The following is an 8,774-nucleotide window of genomic DNA, read 5'->3' on the forward strand; positions in this document are numbered from 1 at the left end:
CTTCTACTGAGTGCCCCGGGTCTTCTACTGAGTGCCCCGGGTCTTCTACTGAGTGCCCCGGGTCTTCTACTGAGTGCCCCAGGTCTTCTACTAAGTGCCCCGGGTCTTCTACTGAGTGTCCCAGGTCTTCTCCTGAGTGCCCCAGGACTTCTGCTGAGTGCCCCAGGACTTCTGCTGAGTGCCCCAGGACTTCTGCTGAGTGCCCCAGGTCTTCTACTGAAAGCTGCAGGTCTTTTACTGAGTGCTGCAGTTTTCTAACAAGTGCCCCAGGTCTTCTACTGAGTGCCCAAGGTCTTCTACTAAGTGCCCCAGGACTTCTACTGAGTGCCCCAGGTCTTCTACTGAGTGCCCAAGGTCTTCTACTAAGTGCCCCAGGACTTCTACTGAGTGCCCCAGGTCTTCTACTGAGTGCCCCAGATCTTCGATTGAGTGCCCCAGGTCCATAGCCAATAGAGAGCCTGCTATAGGCTATGGATTCCACCCACCGCCTGCTGTCAATCAGAAGGGAGGGGAACCTGATGAAACTAGATTGTCTCAGTTCCCCTTCAGGACCCGCCCACTCTTGGCTAAATATAAATGTAGTGGGTATACCAATGGACCAGGGTTGTGAAGAAGAGAGGGTCTTGTCAAAGGCTCCCCCCAAAATCATTGATTTCCTTTCCCCGGATCAGAGGAAGACATTTTTTCCCTTGAATGAGGTCCAGGTTGTCTTCTCCTCGTAGAGGTCACCTACATCTGTAGACATTGCTGAGCCACGTCTCTGTCCATTGAAGCTAAACTGGGACCGGAGAGAGGTGGTGTTGAGTCGAAGGTCCAACAACAAACAAAACTTTTTTTTCTGGAGAGGGATTGGACCCCCTGTCAGGCTTTTATTGCTGTCTGTGTCCCCGTTTTGGAGATTTCACCCTCCCTATGTGTCCTGGTGAATGTTATCACCGAGAGAGAATCCCAAATTTTGGGCTGTCACCAGAACAGGAACAGATGGGAGATCTTCCAGTGGGAACAGTAGTTCTGGTGACCCTTCTGACCACCAGTGATTTCCTCTCACTTCCTGTTGTGGTTATCAGACAGGAAGTGAAGTGTGATCTTTCCGATGGGACAGGGCAAAAAAACAAGCTGACCGGCGGTTATACCCCTCCCCCACTCTATCCAAATCTAAAAAAGTTTTAGCTTCAGTTCTACTCTAAGTTCTGTTTGAGCTTCCTGACCTCCCGGAATCCGTGTGGAGTGTCAACGCTCCGTGAGTAAGTGATGGCGGTACGAGGAACACGTGTAAGAGTTTTTCTTAGATTATAATTTGATTTACTCAATGGATGGGTTCAATAACCGGTTACAAAAGTGATCGCCCGAACAGGGACTTGAACCCTGGACCCTCAGATTAAAAGTCTGATGCTCTACCGACTGAGCTATCCGGGCTCTGGAGGTCTATGGCAAAAACACACCTTTTGTATATAGTATGTGGTTACTCTGAAGCTAACTCAGAGTCAAGGGCTTTGTTAGACCCTGGCACCCAGGACTCGTGCCTCAGGTCTACTACTAAGTGCCACAGGCCTAATACTAAGTGCCTCAGGTCTACTACTAAGTGCCCCAGGCCTAATACTAAGTGCCCCAGGTCTACTACTAAGTGCCCCAGGTCTTCTACTGAGTGCCCCGGGTCTTCTACTGGTGGTCTGGTACCTGACAGCTCCTGGCTGACTGGAGACACCTGCAGGTGAGCACAGGAACTGCAGGATCTGGTTCCAGCGCCCCCTGGAGGTGCTCTGGTCCCTGACACCAGGTCTTCTACTGAGTGCCCCAGGTCTTCTACTGAGTGCCCCGGGTCTTCTACTGAGTTCCCCGAGTCTTCTACTAAGTGCCCCGGGTCTTCTACTGAGTGCCCCGGGTCTTCTACTGAGTTCCCCGAGTCTTCTACTAAGTGCCCCGGGTCTTCTACTGAGTGCCCCGGATCTTCTAGTGAGTGCCCCAGGTTTTTCTACTGAGTGCAGCAATTAAATGATACAAAATATCCGGCACAGACCCTAAGTATGAGCTGTAGTGTAGCTCCCATCACCTTTTGTGATGTGACTACCATGCATTTAGAGATATGCCAGGGCTGTAGACAGCCTGGCTGGATTTGTAGCAGCCAGCACATGGTTAATCCCAGGTGTCTAACCTTGTCTGTACCCCCCCTGGGCAGAGTGAGACTTTGTCACATTGTGGGACAGCCAATGGGCGGCACCGTAAGGTATGTACAGGGCAGCAGCCAGTCACTGGGCTGCTTGCAGCCAGTGGGGCCTGCTGACAGAGTGTACATATATGGGTGGGAGCTGCCATGTGCTCTCTCTTGCCTGGACCAGCCATGGATTAAGGATGGGTCCTGTTCAGCCTGCCCCCCCAGGCTAGGCCGAGGCGTTGGCTGAGTTGGGGAAGGAAGTTTTCCTGGAGGCCTGAAAGAAGGAAAGAACCAGGACCAGTGCGGGCTCTCGAAGTGCCTTGGATTTATGTGGACTTCAGAGCGGGGTCAGTGTTCTTTCATGGATTGTGGAGATGTACTCCCTTAATATAAGATCTGGTGAGTCTGGAGCCAAGGAGGCCGGTGCGCCTAGACCCTATACCCCTCTCTCCCTCATTAGAAGAATAATAAAATGTTCAACTAGCATCATACAGCTGAAGTGGACCTCAATTTATGGGCACAAGAAGAGGGCGGTTAATGCTAATGGGGCAGTTGGAAATCAATCCCTAGACTCACTAGATATGGACCTGTTCATCCAGCAGCTCCTTCGGGGTGTGAGCGCTACAGTGGATCGAACTGAACTGACAGTACCTCAGTCAGTGTCCTCTTCCGGCGCCTACTTGCCCTAAAGTCAAAGCAATAACTAACTAGATACTGACAGGGAGGAGGGAGCAGACCAACAGTGGAGAACACTGGCATCCATGCAGTGAATGTTCATTTTAGGCTAATGATGGCAAAAACGAATGTTCCTAATTCTTCCCTGTTCAAAAGTAGTGTTGTAATAATACATTGTAGCCACTAGAGGGTGCATCTCAGATTGAATGTAGTTTGTTGTTGTAATAATACGTTATGGCCACTAGATGGAGGAGAGGAGCAAAGGAAACAAATACTTATCTTCTTTGCTCAGTCCCTTCACATCAGTCCCTGCCCCCAAGGAGCTTACCATCTAAGATTCCTATCTCACATGCATGCATACCCAGACTAGGGCTGATTTAGACAGAAGTCGTTTATCCTGCCAGCATGTCTTTGGATTGTGAGAGAAAACCCACTCAAGGAAAAAAAATGCAAACTTCATGCAGACAGTGTCCTGAACAGGATACAAACCAGGGACCTCCAGTGATGGAAAGGCAGAAGCACTAACCACTAAGCCACTGTGCTGAGATGGTGGAAAGCTGCGGGATCAGCTTCATCCTGGCCACTGTGGGCACAGCAGCCAGAAATTAAAGCCCCCATGCGTGGGGGTGGATGTCCCACGCTGCACGTCCATCATCAATGATGCAGTTCAGCAAGCGGGGTGTGCCTGGTGATGGGCATATCCATTTTTGGTCAATTGGGATCAGGCTGTGTGTGGATTCCGTAGCCAATAGACAGCCTGCTATAGGCAATGGAATCCGCCCACAGCCTGCTGTCAATCACAAGGGAGAAGGACCTGATGTAACTTACTTCTCACAGTTCCTCCTCGGGACCCGCCCACTCTTAGTTTAGGTTGCACGGAAGATGCCCTTGTCCTCATCAACATGGGGACAGAGGTGCTTTGCCAGGGGGAACGGCACCCCAGTAAGGAACCCCACCTGTGTGGCCAGGTATGGTTAAGTGAGGGGGCGCATGCTCGTTCACCCCTTTCGTGGCCTGCCAGGCAACTGCTTAGATAAGGTTTCAGCAATGGGGGGGGACCTCACACACAAAAAAAAAAAGATGTGGGGTCCTGCACAAAGTAATATTAGGCCCTTTGGGTCCTGCATGGATTTTAAGAGGGATCCCCAAGTCATTTTTTGTGTGGTTTCCCTTACAATCCATACCAAACCCAAAGGGCCTGGTATGATCTATGAGCGGGGCCCCAAGTCTTTTTTTTTTTTTCGGCCTCCCCCTTAACATTGTTACCATATCTATAGGGCCTGCTTTGAACTTTGGGGGGAGGACCCCATGTAGCTTTTTTTTGGGTAGATCCCCCTTAACATTCATAGCAGACTCTCATCTAGGGTAAGAGTTAGTTGAAGGGAATCCCCATCGCTGTGTTTACAACCAGGAAGAAGCAGCCGGGTCGGTGATCAGTGGGCAGTCGGTGAACGTTTCAGCATGTTCACCGAACGCAACCGCGAATCGATCCTGAGGAAGTTCCCCCCATCACCACTGATTGTCAGGTGTGATACCCATCTATAGGCTCAATTCACAAAGCTTTATCACCAGGGTAAGGATCTTCCGAAGCCTAAGCTCCTCCTACTGGTGTATCGGCTTTGTGAACTGAGCCGAAAGAACGTTGCTGATATCACCGAGATGTAACAAGGCTTCTCAGGGTGACAACTTGGAAGATTTATATTGTACTTATTAATTATCTCATTCATTTGGTTGAACTGGATGACCATGTGACTTTTAAAACCACACCCAATGGCCTGTAATTTGGCAGTTGAAGCCCCTCCCAATGCCTTACAATTTGTCTGCCGAAGCCCCTCCCACTACCTTACAATTTGTCAGCTGAAGCCCCTCCCACTGCCTTACAATTTGTCAGCTGAAGCCCCTCCCGCTGCCTTACAATTTGTCAGCCGAAGCCCCTCCCGCTGCCTTACAATTTGTCAGCTGAAGCCCCTCCCAATGCCTTACAATTTGTCAGCTGAAGCCCCTCCCAATGCCTTACAATTTGTCAGTTGAAGCCCCTCCTGCTGCCTTACAATTTGTCAGCTGAAGCCCCTCCCAATGCCTTACAATGTGTCAGCTGAAGCCCCTCCCGCTGCCTTACAATTTGTCAGTTGAAGCCCCTCCTGCTGCCTTACAATTTGTCAGCTAAAGCCCCTCCCAATGCCTTACAATTTGTCAGCTGAAGCCCCTCCCAATGCCTTACAATGTGTCAGCTGAAGCCCCTCCCAATGCCTTACAATTTGTCAGCTGAAGCCCCTCCCAATGCCTTACAATTTGTCAGCTGAAGCCCCTCCCAATGCCTTACAATTTGTCAGCTGAAGCCCCTCCCAATGCCTTACAATTTGTCAGCTGAAGCCCCTCCCAATGCCTTACAATTTGTCAGCTGAAGCCCCTCCCAATGCCTTACAATTTGTCAGCTGAAGCCCCTCCCAATGCCTTACAATTTGTCAGCTGAAGCCCCTCCCAATGCCTTACAATTTGTCAGCTGAAGCCCCTCCCAATGCCTTACAATTTGTCAGCTGAAGCCCCTCCCAATGCCTTACAATTTGTCAGCTGAAGCCCCACCCAATGCCTTACAATTTGTCAGCTGAAGCCCCTCCCAATGCCTTACAATGTGTCAGCTGAAGCCCCTCCCAATGCCTTACAATGTGTCAGCTGAAGCCCCTCCCAATGCCTTACAATGTGTCAGCTGAAGCCCCTCCCAATGCCTTACAATGTGTCAGCTGAAGCCCCTCCCAATGCCTTACAATGTGTCAGCTGAAGCCCCTCCCAATGCCTTACAATTTGTCAGCTGAAGCCCCTCCCGCTGCCTTACAATTTGTCAGCCGAAGCCCCTCCCAATGCCTTACAATGTGACAGCTGAAGCCCCTCCCAATGCCTTACAATTTGACAGCTGAAGCCCCTCCCAATGCCTTACAATTTGATAGCTGAAGCCCCTCCCAATGCCTTACAATTTGTAAGCTGAAGCACCTCCCAATGCCTTAGAATGTGTCAGCTGAAGCCCCTCCCAATGCCTTAGAATTTGACAGCTGAAGCCCCTCCCAATGCCTTACAATTTGATAGCTGAAGCCCCTCCCAATGCCTTACAATTTGATAGCTGAAGCCCCTCCCAATGCCTTACAATTTGTAAGCTGAAGACCGCCTCTGGCTACTGTCATGTGACCTGATGCTGGCCTATAAAAGGTTTCCCCCCAAAGTAATTGACTTCCTTTCCCCGGATCAGAGGAAGCCATCTTTTAGACCCCCCTGTCAGGCTTTTATTGCTGTCTGTGTCCCCGTTTTGGAGATTTCACCCTCCCTATGTGTCCTGGTGAATGTTATCACTGAGAGAGAATCCCACATTTTGGGCTGTCACCAGAACAGGAACAGATGTGAGATCTTCCAGTGGGGACAGTAGTTCTGGTGACCCTTCTGACCACCAGGGATTTCTTTTCACTTCCTGTTGTGGTTATCAGACAGGAAGTGAGGGGTGATCTCCTCGATGGGACAGGGCAAAAAAAAAAACAAGCTGACCAGCGGTTACACCCCTCCCCCACTCTATCCAAAGCTAAAAAATGTTTTAGCTTCAGTTCTGTTTGAACTTCCTGACCTCCCGGAATCCATGTGGAGTGTCAACGCTCCTTAAATTGGTGACGGCGGTACGAGGAACACGTGTCAGTGCTTTACTTTTAGATTAAGATTTGATTTTCTCTCAACGTAGTGCCGTTCAAACAGGTTACAAAAGCGATCGCCCGAACAGGGACTTGAACCCTGGACCCTCAGATTAAAAGTCTGATGCTCTACCGACTGAGCTATCCAGGCTCTGCAGGGATCTGCAGGGATCTGCAGGGATCTGCAGGGATGTGCAGGGATGTGCAGGGATGTGCAGGGATCTGCAGGGATCTGCAGGGATCTGCGCAAAATGCACATTTTGTAGAAAGTATTTGGATTTCTTTCCTCCCTCCTCACCATTGGCTGTATGGTTGGGTCCCGATCCCTACTCCATAGAATCCGTGATTTCCATACACTGCACTGATGATGATGATGATGACCAATAAAGCCCAAAACAGCTAGGTGCAGTTTGGAGTATATGGCTCTGTACTAGATGTGCACTAGGTAGCAGCAGTCCTAGATGTGCATACGCACCATTGGGGTGTCAAGTATTGATTTGCATGGCTCCGCCCACTGTCTTGGGGTGAGTCACAGTCCTTTGATCTTTGAGATACCTCCAGATGTCAGACGGATTTACTCTCCTACGCACTTTGCAAAGTTTTCAAAGATAGCAAAAACTCACTCGCCCAACGTGGGGCTCGAACCCACGACCCTGAGATTAAGAGTCTCATGCTCTACCGACTGAGCTAGCCGGGCTGGTGATTGGACACCAAAGTCAGAGAAAGAGACACATGAAGAAATAGACACACGAAAGTCGTATAAGATACATTGTTTGTTTCTTTCTATCGAGTTCTTTTGTTACATTTGACACATTTCTTTCCTCTCTTTAGCTCCCCCCCATGAAGATCAATGTAAAACTTTGTATCACGTCTTCAGCAACAGCGACACCATGTGACCAGTGAGGGGAACAGGACTAAGCAACTCAATATGATGTGCATCAGTCACACAGATTGGTTCACATGTTTTCAATACATTCACACCCATCGGCCATAACATTATGACTAGCACCTTACATTGAGTAGGTCCCCCCTTTTACTGACCCGTCCATGCATGGACCCCACTAGACCTCTGAAGGTATGCTGTGGTATCCGATGACCCCCCTAATATTGAGTAGGTCCCCCTTTTCCTGACCCCTCCAAACATGGACTCCTCTACACCTCTGAAGGTGTGCTGTGGTATCTGCCCCCCTAATATTGAGTAGGTCCCCCTTTTCCTGACCCCTCCAAACATGGACTCCTCTACACCTCTGAAGGTGTGCTGTGGTATCTGCCCCCCTAATATTGAGTAGGTCCCCCTTTTCCTGACCCCTCCAAACATGGACTCCTCTACACCTCTGAAGGTGTGCTGTGGTATCTGCCCCCCTAATATTGAGTAGGTCCCCCTTTTCCTGACCCCTCCAAACATGGACTCCACCAGACCTCTGAAGGTGTGTTGTGGTATCTGGATGAACCCACCTAATATTGAGTAGGTCCCCCTTTTCCTGACCCGTCCTGGCATGGACTCCTCTAGACCTCTGAAGGTGTGCTGTGGTATCTGGCACGAGCCGTCAGTAGCAGATCCTATAAGTCCTGTAAGTTGTGAGGTGATCGGCCTCCATGGGTCGGACTTGTTTCTCCAGCACATCCCACAGATGATCGTTTGGATTGAGATCTGGAGAATTCGGAGGACAAGTCATCACCTCAAACTCATTGTTGTGTTCTTCACCCATGTGTCCAGTGTGGCCGGGATCATTATCCTGCTGAAAGAGGCCACTGTCATCAGGGAATACCGTGTCCATGAAGGGGGGGACTTGGTCAGTGACAATGTTTAGGTCGGTGGTGCATCCACATGAATGAAGGGCCCGAGGTGTCCCAGCAGAACATTGCCCAAAGCACCACACTGCCTCCGCCGGCTTGTCTTCTCCCCATAGTGCATCCTGGTGCCATCTCTTCCACAGGTAAGTGACACACACGCACCCGGCCATCCACATGATTCATCAGACGCGGCAACCTTCTTCCATCGCTCCGTGGTCCAGTTCTGATGCTCACGCGGCCATTGTAGGCGCTTTCAATGGTGGACACGGGTCAGCATGGGCCCCCTGACCGCTCTCCAGCTACACAGCCCCATACACAGCAGCCTGCAATGCTCTGTGTGTTCAGACGCCTTTCTATCAGAACCAGAACCATGAACCTTATCAGCAATCTGATCTCCAGTATCTCTTCTATTGGATCGGACTACATGGGGCAAGACTCCCCCCCCCCCCCCCCCCCCCCCCCACACAAAAAATGGGCGCCCAAAC

At 50.3% G+C, this 8,774-nt stretch overlaps 3 non-coding genes across 3 annotated transcripts; all 3 read right to left on the reverse strand.

Annotated features, from left to right (window-relative positions):
- Window positions 1-1,343: 1,343 nt before the first annotated feature.
- On the reverse strand, window positions 1,344-1,416 carry TRNAK-UUU. Its single transcript has one exon. It is a non-coding gene; the product is annotated as a tRNA-Lys (tRNA).
- Window positions 1,417-6,573: 5,157 nt separating this feature from the next.
- Window positions 6,574-6,646, reverse strand: TRNAK-UUU. Its single transcript has one exon. It is a non-coding gene; the product is annotated as a tRNA-Lys (tRNA).
- Window positions 6,647-7,119: 473 nt separating this feature from the next.
- Window positions 7,120-7,192, reverse strand: TRNAK-CUU. The gene has a single exon. It is a non-coding gene; the product is annotated as a tRNA-Lys (tRNA).
- Between the last annotated feature and the right edge of the window lie 1,582 nt (window positions 7,193-8,774).

Source organism: Nanorana parkeri, unplaced genomic scaffold (assembly GCF_000935625.1).
Source record: "Nanorana parkeri isolate BGI_ZX_2015 unplaced genomic scaffold, ASM93562v1 scaffold2934, whole genome shotgun sequence".
NCBI classification, from domain to species: Eukaryota; Metazoa; Chordata; class Amphibia; order Anura; family Dicroglossidae; genus Nanorana; species Nanorana parkeri.